Raw genomic sequence first — 20100 nt, forward strand, 5'->3', positions numbered from 1 at the left:
AACTGTTGAGAATGAGGAGTGACTGCAGAGTTGGCAGGGTTCCACATTACAAGCACCAGTACCATGGCTGCTTTCCTTCCACCCACACTGGGCCTGCTGCCAAGCCCTCCCGCAAGCTAACCCACCACCAACCTCCACCCCACCCAGTTGTAACAGTACACTCCATAAACTCACACATATCACCCCCTTAACCACTGTCACACTCGTTCCTTTTACCTCCCTCCCTCCCTCTCTCTCCTTACCAACATCTTCCCTCCCTTTCACTCTCCCTCCCTCCCTCCCTTACCGCCAGCCCTCTGTTCCACATCATTCCTGGGGGGGAGACTGGTTCCATCTAATCCCATAATAAGACACTCAGCTGTCCAGGAAAAAAGAGAACTTTCCTCTGCTAAATTCCATACTTGCCCCTCCTCTCTTCTTCTTTCTCCAACTGGAGGCAAGATGACACTTAGTGCCCCTGAACCCCTTGGCCACTTGCCTTTGTCTTTCTTTAGGATCTCTGTCTCTGTCTCTGTCTCTGTCTCTGTCTCTCTCTCTCCTCAGTCTCTCTCTCCCTCTTTTTTCCAGGGTGTTTCTGTAAGGGCCCCTGTGCCTCAGCAGACACATGGCTCTTTACTGTGAAGACCACACACACACACACACACACACACACACACACACACACACACACACACACACACACACACACACACACACACACACACACACAGTCAGCATTGAATTGACTACTGCATTGTTACATTCATATCCCCAGTAAATAATACGTAATTTAATATGCTTTTGGTAGGATTCGTCTCCTTTTACCCACAATAAACTGCATGCCCTGTCGGCCATTGAAATTGTCTACAACGTGTGTGAGAAACGTCTTGCATTGTAATAAGTAGCAGCGAACCAGATGACACTAAACTCTTAGGAAAGAAAAGGTGCTATCTAGAAGCTAAAAGGGTTCTTCAGCTGTCTCCCCATAGGAGAACCCTTTGAAGAACCCTTTTTGGTTCCAGGTAGAACCCTTTGAGTTCCATGTAGAAACCTTTCCACAGAGAGTTCTACTTGGAACCCCAAAGAAGGTTCTACCTGGAACCAAAAAGGGTTCACCTACGGGGACAGCTGAAGAACCCTTTTGGAACTTGTTTTTTAAGAGTGTAGCCTACATTGTGAAACCAGTGCTTACTACACACATTGACATGGTGACTATGCCTGCCTCCCAAATGGCACCCTTTTCCCTTGTAGTTCACTACTTTAGACCAGGGGCCTATGCATCCATTTGGGATGCAACCTTTCACTACATACCCATCAGCGATACAGAGGTGTTTCTCCCCCTGTTACATACAGGCCACTGTGTGGTTGCAAGAGGAAGGGTCATGGCTAAGTGTGTGTGTGTGTGTGCGTGTGCATGTGCACGTGCGTGTCCAAGGCTGTGGGTGTCCGTGTCCAAGGCTGTGTGTGTGTATGCCAGTGTGGAAATCACTAAGCTGGGTTATCAGCACTAGGAGCATGAGAAACTGGAACAGACAGAGATAGATAGAGAGAGAGAGGTGCATAGAGATGGAGCGAAAGAGAGAGATGGAAATTATACCAAGTAAAGTAGAGGAGTAAAGCAGGTGAGCAAAAAAGGGGAGCTGTGAGGTGGGGGAGTTAGGGGTATTTATGAGAACTTGTTCTCAACTGGTCTACCTGGTTAAATAAAGGTAAATAAAGGTGAAATAAAAATGTAAAAATGTAGTATTTACGGCAGGAAGAGGAGATGTGAGGGTGGGGAGTTAGGGTTATTTAGTATTTACTCCAGGAAAGGGAGGTGTGAGCAGTGGTGGAAAAAGTACCCAATTGTCATAAAGTAAAGATACCTTAATAGAAAATGAAGTAAAAGTAAAAGTGAAAGTCACCCAGTAAAATATTATTTGAGTAAAAGTGTAAAAGTATTTGGTTTAAAATATACTTAAGTATCAAAAGTAAAAGTATAAATCATTTCAAATTCCTTATATTAAGCCATGCAGACAGCATCATTTTCGGATAGCCAGGGGCACACTCCAAAACGAAGACATAATTTACAAACAAAGTATGTGTTTAGTGAGTCCGCCCGATCAGAAGCAGTAGGGGTGACCAGGGATGTTCTCTTGATAAGTGTGTGAATTAGACAATTTTCCTGTCCTGCTAAGAATTCAAAATGTAAAGAGTACTTTTGGGTGTCAGGGGAAAAGGTATGGAGTAAAAAGTACATACTTTTCTTTAGGAATGTAGCGAAGTAAAAGTAATACTTCTTTACTTAAGTACTTTACACCACTGGGTATGAGGCGAGGAAGTTAGAGGTATTTGTATTTAAGGCAGGAAGGGGAGGTGTGAGGTGGGGGAGTTAGGGGTATTTAGTATTTACAGCAGGAATGGGGGTGTGAGGTGGGGGAGTTAGGGGTATTTAGTATTTACGGCAGGAATGGGAGGTGTGAGGTGGGGGAGTTAGGGGTATTTGTATTTAAGGCAGGAATGGGGGGTGTGAGGTGGGGGAGTTAGGGGTATTTGTATTTAAGGCAGGAATGGGGGGTGTGAGGTGGGGGAGTTAGGGGTATTTGTATTTAAGGCAGGAATGGGGGTGTGAGGTGGGGGAGTTAGGGGTATTTGTATTTAAGGCAGGAATGGGGGGTGTGAGGTGGGGGAGTTAGGGGTATTTGTATTTAAGGCAGGAAGGGGAGGTGTGAGGTGGGGGAGTTAGGGGTATTTGTATTTAAGGCAGGAATGGGGGGTGTGAGGTGGGGGAGTTAGGGGTATTTGTATTTAAGGCAGGAAGGGGAGGTGTGAGGTGGGGGAGTTAGGGGTATTTAGTATTTACGGCAGGAATGGGGGGTGTGAGGTGGGGGAGTTAGGGGTATTTAGTATTTACGGCAGGAATGGGGGGTGTGAGGTGGGGGAGTTAGGGGTATTTGTATTTAAGGCAGGAATGGGGGGTGTGAGGTGGGGGAGTTAGGGGTATTTGTATTTAAGGCAGGAATGGGGGGTGTGAGGTGGGGGAGTTAGGGGTATTTGTATTTAAGGCAGGAATGGGGGGTGTGAGGTGGGGGAGTTAGGGGTATTTGTATTTAAGGCAGGAATGGGGGGTGTGAGGTGGGGGAGTTAGGGGTATTTAGTATTTAAAGCAGGAATGGGAGGTGTGAGGTGGGGGAGTTAGGGGTATTTGTATTTAAGGCAGGAAGGGGAGGTGTAAGGTGGGGGAGTTAGGGGTATTTGTATTTAAGGCAGGAATGGGGGGTGTGAGGTGGGGGAGTTAGGGGTATTTGTATTTAAGGCAGGAATGGGGGGTGTGAGGTGGGGGAGTTAGGGGTATTTGTATTTAAGGCAGGAATGGGGGTGTGAGGTGGGGGAGTTAGGGGTATTTGTATTTAAGGCAGGAATGGGGGGTGTGAGGTGGGGGAGTTAGGGGTATTTGTATTTAAGGCAGGAATGGGGGGTGTGAGGTGGGGGAGTTAGGGGTATTTGTATTTAAGGCAGGAATGGGGGGTGTGAGGTGGGGGAGTTAGGGGTATTTAGTATTTAAAGCAGGAATGGGAGGTGTGAGGTGGGGGAGTTAGGGGTATTTGTATTTAAGGCAGGAAGGGGAGGTGTAAGGTGGGGGAGTTAGGGGTATTTGTATTTAAGGCAGGAATGGGGGGTGTGAGGTGGGGGAGTTAGGGGTATTTGTATTTAAGGCAGGAATGGGGGGTGTGAGGTGGGGGAGTTAGGGGTATTTGTATTTAAGGCAGGAAGGGGGGTGTGAGGTGGGGGAGTTAGGGGTATTTAGTATTTACAGCAGGAATGGGAGGTGTGAGGTAGGGGAGTTAGGGGTATTTGTATTTAAGGCAGGAATGGGGGGTGTGAGGTGGGGGAGTTAGGGGTATTTGTATTTAAGGCAGGAAGGGGAGGTGTGAGGTGGGGGAGTTAGGGGTATTTGTATTTAAGGCAGGAAGGGGAGGTGTGAGGTGGGGGAGTTAGGGGTATTTAGTATTTACAGCAGGAATGGGAGGTGTGAGGTAGGGGAGTTAGGGGTATTTGTATTTAAGGCAGGAATGGGGGTGTGAGGTGGGGGAGTTAGGGGTATTTGTATTTAAGGCAGGAAGGGGAGGTGTGAGGTGGGGGAGTTAGGGGTATTTGTATTTAAGGCAGGAATGGGGGTGTGAGGTGGGGGAGTTAGGGGTATTTGTATTTAAGGCAGGAAGGGGAGGTGTGAGGTGGGGGAGTTAGGGGTATTTAGTATTTAAGGCAGGAATGGGGGGTGTGAGGTGGGGGAGTTAGGGGTATTTGTATTTAAGGCAGGAAGGGGAGGTGTGAGGTGGGGGAGTTAGGGGTATTTAGTATTTAAGGCAGGAATGGGGGGTGTGAGGTGGGGGAGTTAGGGGTATTTGTATTTAAGGCAGGAATGGGGGGTGTGAGGTGGGGGAGTTAGGGGTATTTGTATTTAAGGCAGGAATGGGGGGTGTGAGGTGGGGGAGTTAGGGGTATTTGTATTTAAGGCAGGAAGGGGGGGTGTGAGGTGGGGGAGTTAGGGGTATTTAGTATTTACAGCAGGAATGGGAGGTGTGAGGTAGGGGGAGTTAGGGGTATTTGTATTTAAGGCAGGAATGGGGGGTGTGAGGTGGGGAGTTAGGGGTATTTGTATTTAAGGCAGGAAGGGGAGGTGTGAGGTGGGGGAGTTAGGGGTATTTGTATTTAAGGCAGGAAGGGGAGGTGTGAGGTGGGGGAGTTAGGGGTATTTGTATTTAAGGCAGGAATGGGGGGTGTGAGGTGGGGGAGTTAGGGGTATTTGTATTTAAGGCAGGAAGGGGAGGTGTGAGGTGGGGGAGTTAGGGGTATTTGTATTTAAGGCAGGAATGGGGGTGTGAGGTGGGGGAGTTAGGGGTATTTGTATTTAAGGCAGGAAGGGGAGGTGTGAGGTGGGGGAGTTAGGGGTATTTAGTATTTAAGGCAGGAATGGGGGGTGTGAGGTGGGGGAGTTAGGGGTATTTGTATTTAAGGCAGGAAGGGGAGGTGTGAGGTGGGGGAGTTAGGGGTATTTAGTATTTAAGCCAGGAATGGGGGGTGTGAGGTGGGGGAGTTAGGGGTATTTGTATTTAAGGCAGGAATGGGGGGTGTGAGGTGGGGGAGTTAGGGGTATTTGTATTTAAGGCAGGAATGGGGGGTGTGAGGTGGGGGAGTTAGGGGTATTTGTATTTAAGGCAGGAAGGGGGGTGTGAGGTGGGGGAGTTAGGGGTATTTAGTATTTACAGCAGGAATGGGAGGTGTGAGGTAGGGGAGTTAGGGGTATTTGTATTTAAGGCAGGAATGGGGGGTGTGAGGTGGGGGAGTTAGGGGTATTTGTATTTAAGGCAGGAAGGGGAGGTGTGAGGTGGGGGAGTTAGGGGTATTTGTATTTAAGGCAGGAAGGGGAGGTGTGAGGTGGGGGAGTTAGGGGTATTTAGTATTTAAGGCAGGAATGGGGGGTGTGAGGTGGGGGAGTTAGGGGTATTTGTATTTAAGGCAGGAAGGGGAGGTGTGAGGTGGGGGAGTTAGGGGTATTTAGTTTTTACGGCAGGAATGGGGGGTGTGAGGTGGGGGAGTTAGGGGTATTTGTATTTAAGGCAGGAATGGGGGGTGTGAGGTGGGGGAGTTAGGGGTATTTGTATTTAAGGCAGGAATGGGGGGTGTGAGGTGGGGGAGTTAGGGGTATTTAGTATTTACGGCAGGAATGGGGGGTGTGAGGTGGGGGAGTTAGGGGTATTTAGTATTTACGGCAGGAAGGGGAGGTGTACGGCAGGAGTTCAAGGTTGTTTGATGTCAGGGAAAATCCCCAAACAACAGATGGACTGTCTAGAACCTAAATCCTATATTTACTAATCCTCTACTAATAAAGTTGCCCCTAGACTCTGATCTTAGGACAGTTTTTAATTTCCCCCACTAATTGTTAAGGTTAGGACTGGGGGAAGGGAAGCTGATGCTAGATCTGTACCTAGGGGGATTTCACCTTGGAGCGGAGGTATGACGTCCTTCTCTCGGGACAAACACGTGAAAAGACCAAATGTACGGTGTTCATATTAGGACAGGCTCAGAGGCAACTCCTGCTTAAATTTCAACATCCTGCTGAAATTAAAAGAGGTTGTGCTGAAACTGTGGGTGTCCTAAGATGGACACCGTACACCGGAGTTAAAGTGACCTAAGCTGGGTTTACGTAGAAGGCTTGCGTCAAATTTAGGAGATGGCCATTTTGGGTTACAGGTGTCTATTTTCTAAAATGGAATTCCGAACTCCTTCCATATATCTTTTAGACAAAGTGAAGAGGGTTAGAGATGAAGGGGGAAATGTAGGTTTGAATGTCTCAGGGTAGGCCCGGGGCTCAAACACCCTGTCAACTGTGGCAACGGTTGGTCTGAATTGCACAGCACTACCACTACACCAGACTAGCACTACTACTACTACGACTACTATGACTACGACTACTACTACAATTACCACTACGACTATGAATACGACTACTACTACTACCACGACTACAACTACTACTACAACTAATATTACTATGACTATTACTACTACTACTACTACTACCACAACTAATATTACTACAACTATTACTACTACTACTACCACGACTACTACTGCGACAATGACTACTACTACGATGACTACTACTATGACTACAACGACTACTACTATGACTACTACCACGACTATGACTACAACTACTACAATGACGACGACTACTACTACTACTACTACTACTACCACGACTACAACTACTACAACTAATATTACTATGACTATTACTACTACTACTACTACCACGACTACTACTACAACTAATATTACTACAACTATTACTACTACTACTACCATGACTACTACTGCGACAATGACTACGACTATGACTACAACGACTATGACTATGATGACTACTACTATGACTACTACCACTGAGTACTACTACAACTACTACAATGACGACGACTACTACTACAACTAATATTACTACAACTAGGACTACTACTATGACTACAGCGACTGCGACTACTACTATGACGACTACTACTACAACTAATATTACTACGACTATTACTACTACCACGACTACTACTGCGACTATGACTACTACTATGACGAGTACTACTATGACTACAATGACTATGACTATGACGACTACTACTATGACTACTACAGCTATGACTACTACGACTATGACTACAACTACTACAATGACGACGACTACTACTACAACTAATATTACTACGACTACTATGGATAGGACTACTACTATGACTACAGCGACTGCGACTACAACTACTATGACTACAACTACTACAACTATGACTACTACAGATATGACTGCTACTATGACTACTACTATGATTACATCTACTACTACTACGACTACGATTACTACGACGACTACTACTACAACTAATATTACTACGACTATTACTACTACTACTACCACGACTACTACTGCGACTATGACTACTACTACGACTATGACTACTACTACGATGAGTACTACTATGACTACAATGACTACGACTATGACGACTACTACTATGACTACTACAGCTATGACTACTACTACGACTATGACTACAACTACTACAATGACGACGACTACTACTACAACTAATATTACTACGACTACTACGGATAGGACTACTACTATGAATACAGCGACTGCGACTACGACTACTACGACTATGACTACTACAGATATGACTGCTACTATGACTACTACTATGATTACATCTGCTACTACTATGTCTACAACTATGACTACGATTACTACGACTACTGTGACTACTACTATGACTACGACTACTGCTACAACTACACCTATGGCTACAACTACACCTATGACTACTACTACGACTACTACTACGATGACTATGACGACTACGACTACAACGACTACTACGACTGCCACGACTGCTACTACTAGACCAGACTAGCACTACTATTACTACTACTGGTTGGGTGGTGTGTCTGTCAGCTGGTAGGGGTGAGGTGAGGTGGGGTGTCTGTCAGCTGGTAGGGGTGAGGTGGGGTGTCTGTCAGCTGGTAGGGGTGAGGTTGGGTGGAGTGTCTGTCAGCTGGTAGGGGTGAGGTGAGGTGGGGTGTCTGTCAGCTGGTAGGGGTGAGGTGAGGTGGGGTGTCTGTCAGCTGGTAGGGGTGAGGTGAGGTGGGGTGTCTGTCAGCTGGTAGGGGTGAGGTGGGGTGTCTGTCAGCTGGTAGGGGTGAGGTTGGGTGGAGTGTCTGTCAGCTGGTAGGGGTGAGGTTGGGTGGGGTGTCTGTTAGCTGGTAGGGGTGAGGTTGGGTGGGGTGTCTGTCAGCTGGTAGGGGTGAGGTTGGGTGGAGTGTCTGTCAGCTGGTAGGGGTGAGGTAGGGTGTCTGCCAGCTGGTAGGGGTGAGGTGGGGTGTCTGTCAGCTGTTAGGGGTGAGGTGGAGTGTCTGTCAGCTGGTAGGGGTGAGGTGAGGTAGGGTGTCTACCAGCTGGTAGGGGTGAGGTGGGGTGTCTGTCAGCTGGTAGGGGTGAGGTGGGGTGTCTGTCAACTGGTAGGGGTGAGGTGGGGTGTCTGTCAGCTGGTAGGGGTGAGGTGGGGTGTCTGTCAGCTGGTAGGGGTGAGGTGGTGTAGTGTAGGGGTGAGGTGGGGTGTCTGTCAGCTGGTAGGGGTGAGGTAGGGTGTCTGTCAGCTGGTAGGGGTGAGGTGGGGTGTCTGTCAGCTGTTAGGGGTGAGGTGGGGTGTCTGTCAGCTGGTAGGGGTGAGGTGGGGTAGGGTGTCTACCAGCTGGTAGGGGTGAGGTGGGGTGTCTGTCAGCTGGTAGGGGTGAGGTGGGGTGTCTGTCAACTGGTAGGGGTGAGGTGGGGTGTCTGTCAGCTGGTAGGGGTGAGGTGGGGTGTCTGTCAGCTGGTAGGGGTGAGGTGGGGTGTCTGTCAGCTGGTAGGGGTGAGGTGGGGTGTCTGTCAGCTGGTAGGGGTGAGGTGCGGTGTCTGTCAGCTGGTAGGGGGGAGGTGGGGTGTCTGTCAGCTGGCAGGGGTGAGGAGTGCATTCTGGGGGTTCAGGAGTTGGGGGTTGTCTGTCAGACAGTCAGCTAGTAGGGTTGAGAGGTGCAGCCATAGACAAGCTAGATAGACCAGGGGTATTCCACTCTGACCCTACGAGGTCCAGACTACTGCTGGTTTTCTGTTCTACCTGATAATTAATTGCGGTCCAGATTTAAATTTGAGGGCCTTGAGATATTGACGTATGTTTCTCACGGTTGATGCCACTGCATTGAGTCCCTTGCTCTCCCTTCATGGAGCTGATACTGTGCATTAAGAAAGTATTCAGACCCCTTGACTTTTTCCACATTTTTTTACGTTACAGCCTTATTATAAAATGGATTCAATTATTTTGTTCTTCATCAATCTACACACAATAGCCCATAATTACAAAGTGAAAACAGGTTTGTGTAATTTTTAGCAAATGACAAAAAAACATTTACGTAAGTATTCAGAGCCTTTTGCTATGACACTAAATTGAGCTCAGGTATATCCTGTTTCCATTGATCATCTTTGAGATGTTTCTACAACTTCATTGGAGTCCACCTGTAGTAAATTCAATTGATTGGACATGATTTGGCAAGGCACACACGTGTCTATATAGTTGACAGTGCATGTCAGAGCAAAAACCAAACCATAAGGTCGAAGGAATTATCCGTAGAGCTCTGAGACAGGATTGTGTCAAGGCACAGATCTGGGGAAGGGTAACAAAAAATGTCTGCAGCATTGAAGGTCCCCAAGAACACAGTGGCCCTCCATCATCCTTAAATGGAAGAAGTTTGGAACCACCAAGACTCTTCCAAGAGCTGGCTGCCTGGCCAAACTGAGCAATTTGGGGAGAAGGGCTTTGGTCAGGGAGGTGACCAAGAACCCGATGGTCACTCTGACAGACGTCCAGAGTTCCTCTGTAGAGATGGGAGAACCTTCCAGAAGGACAACCATCTCTGCAGCACTCCACAAATCAGGCCTTTATGGTAGAGTGGCCCGATGGAAGCCACTCCTCAGTAAAAGGCACATGACAGCCCGCTAGGAATTTGCCAAAAGGCACCAAAATGACTCTCAGACCATGAGAAACAAGATTCTCTAGTCTGATGAAACCAACATTGAACTTTTTGCCCTGAATGCCAAGCGTCATGTTTGGAGGGAACCTGGCACCATCCCTATGGTGAAGCATGGTGTTTGCAGCATCATGCTGTGGGGATGTTTTTCAGCGGCAGGGACTGGGAGACTAGTCAGGCTTGAGGGAAAGATGAACAGAGCAAAGTACAGAGAGATCCTTGATGAAAACTTGCTCCAGAGCGCTCAGGACTTCAGACTGGGGCGAAGGTTCACCTTCCATCAGGACAACGTCCCTAAGCACACAGCTAAGACAATGCAGGCGTGGCTTTGGGACAAGTCTCTGAAAGTCCCGGCCTTGAACCCGATCGAACATCTATGGAAAGACCTGAAAATAGCTCTGCACTGATACTCCACATCCAACCTGGCAGAGCTTTAGAGGATCTGCAGAGAAAAATGGGAGAAACTCCCCAAATACAGGTGTGCCAAGCTTGTAGCAAGAAGACTCAAGGAAGTAATCGCTGCCAAATGTGCTTCAACAAAGTAAACGGTCTGAATACTTATGTGATGTGATATTAGCATTTTATTTTTTATGAATTTGCCAACATTTCTAAAAACGTGTTTTTGTTTTGTCATTATGGGGTATTGTGTGTAGATTGATGAGGGGGGAAACAACAATTGATTCCATTTTATAATAAGACTATAACGTAAAAAAGATATTGAGAAAGTCAAGGGGGCTGAATACTTTTGGGAATGCACTGCACATACACTACTGGTCAAAACTTTTAGAACACCTACTCAAGGATTTTTCTTTATTTTTACTATTTTATACATTGTAGAATAGTAGTGAAGACATCAAAGCTATGAAATAACACATATGGAATCATGTAAACACCTGTAAGTTCCCAGACATTTCTGGGGGGAATGGCCCTAGCCCTCACCCTCTGATCCAACAGGTCCCAGACGTGCTCAATGGGATTGAGATCCGGGTTCTTCGCTGGCCATGGTAGAACACTGACATTCCTGTCTTGCAGGAAATCACGCACAGAACGAGCAGTATGGCTGGTGGCATTGTCATGCTGGAGGGTCAGGTCAGGATGAGCCTGCAGTAAGGGTACCACATGAGGGAGGAGGATGTCTTCCCTGTAGCGCACAGCATTGAGATTGCCTGCATTGACAACAAGCTCAGTCCGATGATGCTGTGACACACCGCCCCAGACCATGATGGACCCTCCACCTCCAAATCGATTCCGCTTCAGAGTACAGGCCTCGGTGTAATGCTCATTCCTTCAACAATAAACGCGAATCCGACCATCACCCCATGGTGAGACAAAACCGCGACTCGTCAGTGAAGAGCACTTTTTGCCAGTCCTGTCTGGTCCAGCGATGGTGGGTTTGTGCCCATAGGCGACGTTGTTGCCGGTGATGTCTGGTGAGGACCTGCCTTACAACAGGCCTACAAGCCCTCAGTCCAGCCTCTCTCAGCATATTGCGGACAGTCTGAGCACTGAGCGTTCCTGGTGTAACTTGGGCAGTTGTTGTTGCCATCCTGTATCTGTCCCGCAGGTGTGATGTTCGGATGTACCAATCCTGTGTAGGTGTTGTTACACGTGGTCTGCCACTGCGAGGACAATCAGCTGTCCGTCCTGTCTCCCTGTAGCTCTGACTTAGGCCTCTCACCGTACGGACATAGCAATTTATTGCGCTGGCCACGTCTATGGTCCTCATGCCTCCTTGCAGCATGCCTAAGGCACGTTCACGCAGATGAGCAGGGACCCTGGGCATCTTTCTTCTGGTGTTTTTCAGAGTCAGTAGAAAGGCCTCTTTAGTGTCCTAAGTTTTCATTATTGTGACCATAATTGCCTAGCGTCTGTAAGCTGTTAGTATTTTAACGACCGTTCCACAGGTGCATGTTCATTAATTGTTTATGGTTCATTGAACAAGTATGGGAAACCTGAAAAGGGACATTTCTTTTTTTGCTGAGTATAGTAACCAAAAAAGTGTTAAACAAATCAAAATATATTACATTTTTGAGATTCTTCAAATAGCCATCATTTGTCTTGATGACATCTTTGCACACTCTTGGCATTCTCTCAACCAGCTTCATGAGGTAGTCACCTGGAATGCATTTCAATTAACAGGTGTGCCTTCTTAAAAGTTAATTTGTGGATTTTCTTTCCTTCTTAATGCCAATCAGCCAATCAGTTGTGTTGTGAGAAGATAGGGGGGGTATACAGAAGATAGCCCTATTTGGTAAAAGACCAAGTCCATATTATGGCAGAACAGCTCAACTAAGCAAAGAGAGACGACAGTCCATCATTACTTTAAGACATGAAGTTCAGTCAATACGGAACATTTCAAGAACTTTGAAAGTTTCTTCAAGTCTAGTTTGGGCTTAGTGGGACTATCATCTGTGTTTCAACAGGACAATGACCTAACACACCTCCAGGCTGTGTAAGGGCTATTTTACCAAGAAGGAGAGTGATGGAGTGCTGCATCAGATGACCTGGCCTCCACAATCCCCCGACCTCAACCAAATTGAGATGGTTTGGGATGAGTCGGACCGCAGAGTGAAGGAAAAGCAGCCAACAAGTGCTCAGCATATGTGTGCACTACTTCAAAACTGTTGGAAAAGTATTCCAGGTGAAGCTGGTTGAGAGAATGCCAAGAGTGTGCAAAGCTGTCATCAAGGCAAAGGGTGGCTATTTTAAGAACTTTTTTTGGTTACTACATGATTCCATATGTGTTATTTCATAGTTTTGATGTCTTCACTATTATTCTACAATGTTGAAAATAGTAAAAATAAAGAAAAACCCTTGAATGAGTCGGTGTGTCCAAACTTTTGACCGGTAGTGTACATAACATTGAGTCCCTTGCTCTCCCTTCATGGTACTCACATTTACATAACAGTGTCAAATCACCGCAATGAAATTGCCCTTAATATGGATACATATGAAGTCATATGGAGTCCCCTAGGACTGAACTCAACCTGCAGGCTGGCAAAATAACCCTCAGTATTTATCCTGGCCAGACGGCCCAGACTGTCATTTGCAGCTGGTCAGCGGTTCTAGCTGATCCCAGCAATAATCAATACTTTTACTGGGCTGAGTCAGCAGAAGAGGAGCCGGACAGCCATCGATCAGTTTGTAACGGGATTAGAATGTATCGCTACACTGCCCAAGGTTACAGAGGAGTTCAAAGTGGGAGGGGAGGTGGGAGGGTTCTTAAAGGGGACGAGGAGTTATGTGACCAGTTTGACCATAGAATTGAGCACACCCACACACACGCACTGATGCAGACACACACACACAGCCTTGGGCATGGACACACACAGCTTTGGACTCTCTCTCTCTCTCTCTCTCTCTCTCTCTCTCTCTCTCTCTCTCTCTCTCTCTCTCTCTCTCTCTGTCTCTGTCTTTCACTCAGTCTGTCTCTCAGTCTCTCTCTCCCTCTTTTTTCCAGGGTGTTTCTGTAGGGGCCCCTGTGCCTCAGCAGACACATAGCTCTTTACTGTGAAGACACACACACACACACACACACACACACACACACACACACACACACACACACACACACACACACACTTAACCATGACCCTTCCTCTTGCAACCACACAGTGGCCTGTATGTAACGGTGAGAAACACCTCTGTATCGCTAATGGGTATGTAGTGAAAGGTTGCATCCCAAATGGACGCATAGGCCCCTGGTCTAAAGTAGTGAACTAAAATGAAAAAGGGTGGACAGCTACACTCTTAAAAAACAGGTTCCAAAAGGGTTATTCGGCTGTCCCCAAAGGTGAACCCTTTTTGGTTCCAGGTAGAACCTTTTTTGGGGTTCCAAGTAGAACTCTCTGTGGAAAGGTTTCTACATGGAACTCAAAGGGTTCTACCTGGAACCAAAAAGGGTTCTTCAAAGGGTTCTCCTATGGGGAGACAGCTGAAGAACCCTTTTAGCTTCTAGATAGCACCTTTTCTTTCCTAAGAGTTTAGTGTCATCTGGTTCGCTGCTACTTATTACAATGCAAGACGTTTCTCACACACGTTGTAGACAATTTCAATGGCCGACAGGGCATGCAGTTTATTGTGGGTAAAAGGAGACGAATCCTACAAAAGCATATTAAATTACGTATTATTTACTGGGGATATGAATGTCAAAATGCAGTAGTCAATTCAATGCTGCCAGTTTGTGCGCGTGTGTGTCGTGACAGGGCTCGGGGACAAATGGCCATGGGTTACGACCAGTAGGGGTTAAAGTTCATGGGTCATTTGGTCAAGGCCTAGTCTTGTGTCTTCTCTGTCTCTCTTTCCAGACAGCAATTAACCAGCCCCAACATTATACCCATCGCCATGATGACCTATTAAGTTAATGGCCATCAGGGAAGAGACAGTGTCTGCTCATGGGGCTGGTCATCCATCATTTGTCTGTGATTTGTGTGTCAAAATGTAAAATGTGAACTTTTCCCATAAACAGAGGGAGGCTCTTAATTTGTTCCAGTTTGCTATACCAGGAAAATAATCCTGCAGCAACAAGAAATGCGAATTATTATGCGGATTATAATTACAGTTTTTGCCGATTGCTTACACACTGAAAGTGAATGCCTAGACAGAAGCATCAAAGCCTTAACTTTTGTAACCATGCCTTAAACAAAGGTACCAAAAGTACAAACACATTTTCTGCTTTGCACTTTGTTTGCAATTCTGCAACACACTTTGCACTTTGTTTACACTTTGTTTGCAATTATTGGGAAAACACTTTATTCAAAATTCCAAAACATACCTGAAATTGGCAACACACACACACACACACACACACACACACACACACACACACACACACACACACGAAAACACTTATACAGTAATTGAACACCAATTAGTCTGAGCCTCAGCACTACAAATAGACCTCAGGTAAGATCACCTCTTTTGTGAGATCTTTGCAAACATGGAGGCAGTGAGAGTGAGAGGAAGAGGTAGAGGAAGAGAGAGAGAGAGGAGGAGGACAAGGACAAGAACAAAGAAGGGGACCAGGCAATAGACGGAGACATATTTCGGACGACATTAGGGCCACTTTGGTGGACCCTGTCATAGATCATGGCCTGACGATGAGGGAGGCTGGGCAGAGAGTCCAGCCCAACCTGAGTCGCTACACGGTAGCATCCATAATATGGACATTTAGACTGGAGAACAGGTATGTCTTCAACTTTCTACACTAGACTATACCTATGTAATTGTTGCACATCATTCTGCATCACATTATAATACAATGTAGTCCTACAATATTATGTCTATGCTCTTCAGTGAACCAAAAAAATAGGTATAGTGCCATGAAGTACATATAATACAGTTTTGATGTTACTGTGTACAGTATGACAGAACAGTATGTAAAAAATAACCTAACCAAAGACATCACATTCTTGCATTTTCTACAGAGCTGCCAGACGACCCCCTGAGGGTGGAAGGCAACGTCTGTTCACCATGAACAGGAACTGGCCATTGTCAATATAATGTTGGCAAACAACACCATCCGCCTACATCAACTAGGAGAGCAAATCATGGCAGATCACATAACCTTCCATAATATCAACCGTGTCAGTATGTCGACACTCTACTGCATCTTGCATCAACACCAACTTACGATGAAGCAGCTGTACAGGGTTCCATTTGAAAGGAACAGCATTCGGGTCAAAGACTTTCGCTATGACTATGTGCAAGTAAGTGTCACTGTACTATACTGTAATACAGTAATGGCAGTAGATTGTGTCCTATTGGCACTGCATAGATACATTCAGACAAAGCAGTACGTGAATAGGTGCCCCCATTCTGGGGGGGGGGTGTTGTCTGTGGGGGCACCTGCCTTGCCTGTAGCTTGTAGTTTTGACTGAATGTGTCTGACCCGACCCAACCCAACCCACCCCCCACCCCCATCCTTGTGTGAAAATGTAGACATTATAGTCCTGTGTTTTGAATTACACTATATTCACGGTACAGTGTAGTCCTGGACTTTGATGCAGCTGCACAGCCTCATGAGTTTATTTTCATTGAAGCTGGATTCAATCTGGCTCAAACCAGGCGTCGGGCCCGAAATGTTATAGGACTGTGCCACCCTAGGTCCCTATAATACTGTACACATAATCATATTTCTGGATGCACTACATAATGCAGTTTTACAGGACGGTCCAGAGCAGCCCAGGTTTGTTGTCATCTGGGATAATGTTAGTTTCCACCGGGCTGCTCTGGTCAGGGACTGGTTCACCAACCACAATAACTTCACAGTTGTATACTAGCCCCCATACTCCCCATTTCTCAATCCGATTGAGGAATTATTTTCGGCTTGGCGTTGGAAAGTGTATGACCGCCAACCACATGCCCTCCTGTCTCTTCTGCAAGCAATGGAAGAGGCATGCAGAGACATTGAGGTGGGGTCAGTCCAGGGTTGGATACCGCACACAAGGCGATAATTTCCCCGTTGCCTAACCAGGGATGACATTGCTTGTGATGTGGATGAGGTGATGTGGCCAGACCCTAACAGAAGGCGGGATCCATAAACCATCCACCCCATCCCTTACAATCCCTTACCATCATATTTTTTGTTTACCATTGCACTGTAATTTTAATGTAATCATTTTTGTTTCGGTGAGTTTACAGTAACATATTGTATTGATTACTGTACTGTAATTATACTTTTCTTTCAGTTTTTGTTGTTGTTGTGAAAACCTGCAATGGCAAAAAATAAGTTGTATATATTTTTTGCTGGAGCCTTCCTATTTCTGTGTTATTTGAAATGTGACTAGATTTACTGTACTGGAACAATCTTTCACAGAAGCTTGTATGAGAAAATTAAAAAGGTATACAAAGTACTAAAGACAGCAGTGTTTTGTATAACGTACATCAGTGTGTTGCTGCTTTGAAAGAGTAATTCAAATGGTGCATGTGTGTATCATGTTGTTTCAAAAATGCAATTTTGAAAAAGAATTGTTAGGTTTTGATTGCAGAGTTTCATTTTGACATAGAAGTGAGATGATTATCTGCAAATGTTGTCTTATTTGGCTTGTGTGTAGAGTTTTGACACAATGAGCCAAATTCCGCAACAAGTGTGTAAGCAATCGCAAAAAAACTGTTATCAAAAAACTAGTTATCAAAATTCTCTACTCCCAATTGAGCGAAACGTAGCTTGTCTTATTAGCATCAGCAGTGAGTGTGTGCATATTCACTGACTTCATCATTGGATCAGTACCACTGGAAAATCTTTTTGGGGGGACAATAATTTCCTTCTCCGGGCTAGATGGACATCTTATTGTACAATTTGTGTCTCTCCTTTCGTAGGCCTAGATTAGATGGTCGCATTCAAGACAAGGTTGTTTTTACTGATCTGTTTCAGTGTCAGCATAGTAGGCTATTGTGCTGAATTAAAAAAGATGTTGCTTATGTCTCCAGTAATATAAATTGGGGTTGAATTGCATGAAATGTGTTTATAAAAGGCCAACATTTTAGAGTGTAAAGAAAGGACAAGAAGCGTCTTTGATTAGACCTACTCTATATCACTATCCGCTAAGGCATGCACTGTCCAGAACTGTCTGTTTTGCCAACAGTGATTGAATTATATTATTAGTCTACATTATGACTATGCAATCTACTCATCACATTAAGAATAGTAGCCTATCATACATGAGTCTGTAAATGCCATGATAGATGCAATGCAATCCTTTATGCAATTTGATGGTGAAAATATTGCTTCCCCAAACGTGAAACTCACGCGTTGCCTATGGAGGTTGGCATTTGAAGTTGGCCTTGTTGTGACTTGATAGCGTGTATTATGCATCTATTTCATGTTGCACTACTGTATGCGCCCTTCCACAAGTAAATGAGTCCATTCATGATGAGGTTGAGTGGTGGTTGACATTGTATTTGCCATTCCACAGACCTTTAAACTTAATACTGCGCCGATAATTCATGTCTGGGGTTATTTTTGTTCGTTTTTGCAGTTCTCCAAACAACAGTTTAGAGGTTTTTAAAAAATTGTGTAGAAATGTAGAAATTTCCATACCCTTGGTTTAACTGAACTGACACCACTGTATGAAACCATGTGGGCTGTCGAAGAGAAACAGCTACCTTAAATTGTGAAATCATATGGACCCTCGAAGAGAAACAGCTACCTTAAATTGTGAAACCATATGGAACCTCGAAGAGAAACAGAGTCTCCTTAACATTGTGAAACCATATGGAACCTCGAAGAGAAACAGAGTCCCCTTAACATTGTGAAACCATATGGACCCTCGAAGAGAAACAGAGTCCCCTTAACATTGTGAAACCATATGGACCCTCGAAGAGAAACACCCACGCCCATATTGACAAACAAACAAACCAAAGCAAAAGCAAAGTCTTCTAATGCTTTGTTGATTTAAAAAAAATATTTCGAGTTTTGGCATTAGGGTCTGCTATACAAATTGATGGAAAGCAGTGTTGGGGGGAAAGCATACAACACTTTAAAATCCATGTACACAAACAACACGCGTGGAAAAAAACACACATTTCTTTCCTCAGGGCCTGGTGGTGAGACAGGGATGCAGCTTAAGCCCCACCCTCTTCAACATATATATCAATGAATTGACGTGGGCACTAGAACATTCTGCAGAACCCGGCCTCACCCTACTAGAATATGAAGTCAAATGTCTACTGTTTGATGATGATCTGTCACCAACCAAGGGAGGCCTACAGCAGCAGCTAGATCTTCTGCACAGATTCTTTCAGATCTGGGCCCTAACAGTAAACCTATCTCAGTCAGACAAAAATAATGGTGTTCCAAAAAAGGTCCAGTTGCCAGGACCACAAATACAAATTCCACACAGACACTGCTGCCCTAGAGCACACAAAAACTATACCTACCTCAGCCTAAACATCAGCACCACAAGTAACTTCCAAAAAGCTGTGAACGATCTGAGAACAAGGCAAGAAGGGCCTTTACGCCATCAAAAGGAACATAAGATTTGACAACCCAATTAGGATCTGGCTAAAACTACTTGAACCAGTTATAGAACCCATTGCACTATAGTTGGGAAGGCCGGGGATCCACTCACCAATCAAGAAGTCACAAAATGGGACAAACACCAAATTGAGACTTTGCAAGCCGATTTATGCAAAAACATCCTCTGTGTACTATGTGAAACACCAAATAATGCATGCAGAGCAGAATTAGGACGATTCCCTGTAATTGTCAAAATCCAGAAAAAAGCAATTAAATTCTAGAACCACTTAAAAGGAAGCGATTCTCAACCCTTCCATAACAAAGCCCTCGCCCACAGAGAGGGACTCTGTTCATAAACACAAGCAGACCCCACAGAGCCCCAGGACAGCAACACAATTAGACCCAACCAAATCACGAGAAAACAAAAAGATAATTACTTGACACATTGGAAAGAATCCACCAAAAAACTGACCAAACTGGAAAGTTATTAGGCCCTAAACAGAGAATATCAGAATACCTGACCACTGTGACTGACCCAAAATGAACAAAAGCTTTGACTATGTACAGACACAGTCAGCATGGCCTTGCTATCGAGAGCGGTAGTCATAGGCAGACCTGTGCCCAGATTCACAAAACACTTCTTACGCAAAAGCTTAAGAAGCTTCATAAGAAAAATAATACGTTCATAAGATAGTTCGTAAGTGCAATTCGTCAACAATATCTTAAGATTGAATGATTTTCTTACTAACTTCTCAAATATCTTCTTACGAATTTCTTAACTACTTAAGATGATTGTCGCTAGGCAACCGATTTAACTAGCTATCTAGCTAGCAATGGCAATCATGTTAGCATATTTCGCCCTATGGGACTCCCAATCACGGCTTGTTGTGATACAGCCTGGACTCGAACCAAGGTGTCTGTAGTGACGCCTCTAGCACTGAGATGCAGTCCCTTAGACCACTACGCCACCCGGGGGCCCGATGGCCTGAGTTCCTAACCTCCTGCCAAATGTATGACCATATTAGAGACACACATTTCCCTCAGATTACAAAGACCGACAAAGAATT

This window comes from Salmo salar, chromosome ssa15, assembly GCF_905237065.1.
Source record: "Salmo salar chromosome ssa15, Ssal_v3.1, whole genome shotgun sequence".
In the NCBI taxonomy this organism is placed as follows: Eukaryota; Metazoa; Chordata; class Actinopteri; order Salmoniformes; family Salmonidae; genus Salmo; species Salmo salar.